Source organism: Rhincodon typus, chromosome 40 (assembly GCF_021869965.1).
Source record: "Rhincodon typus isolate 14 chromosome 40, sRhiTyp1.1, whole genome shotgun sequence".
In the NCBI taxonomy this organism is placed as follows: domain Eukaryota; kingdom Metazoa; phylum Chordata; class Chondrichthyes; order Orectolobiformes; family Rhincodontidae; genus Rhincodon; species Rhincodon typus.
The window spans coordinates 15,037,282-15,037,804 of NC_063371.1; the positions used below are offsets into that span (position 1 = coordinate 15,037,282).

Genomic DNA, 523 nt, shown 5'->3' on the forward strand with positions numbered 1-523 from the left:
TGTGTGTGTGTGTGTGTGTGTGTGTGTGTGTGTGTGTGTGTGTGTGTGTGTGTGTGTGTGAGAGAGAGAGAGAGAGAGAGAGAGAGAGAGAGAGAGAGAGACAGTTCATGTATTTGTGTGAGTGTGTATATGTGCATGTGTCCACGCAACTAGGAGCACAGATTCTGATGAGATAAGGATTGTAAACACCTTATTGAAAGTGCACGCACACAAGCAGGTCCATCTCCCTGACACCACTCCCAGTCCAAACATAAAATGAATGTAAACAATTTCTCCCTGTACCTAACGCAATGAATACCAAATTGCAATTTAACTTCAACTAACGTGTTGTTCATGAAGACAGGGACATAACTACAGTGGGAAAAAGTAAATTGGCTTGTCATGAGTAGGTGCGTTTTGTAGCTGGCCCTTTTTGGGCTTCCCCAGGACTATTCTCTCAGTGTTAGTATACTGCGTTTCAGCACAGTGTGTGTGTGTTTGGGGTTAGTATACTGCCTTTCAGCACAGTGTGTGTGTGTTTGGG

General features: G+C 44.2%; 1 protein-coding gene across 1 annotated transcript in view; it reads right to left on the reverse strand.

The window, feature by feature from the left end:
* LOC125487330 (adhesion G protein-coupled receptor A2-like) overlaps positions 1–523 on the reverse strand; it is a 130,295-nt gene that overhangs the window by 35,857 nt on the left and 93,915 nt on the right. The gene's annotated exons all lie outside the window — the stretch shown is intronic.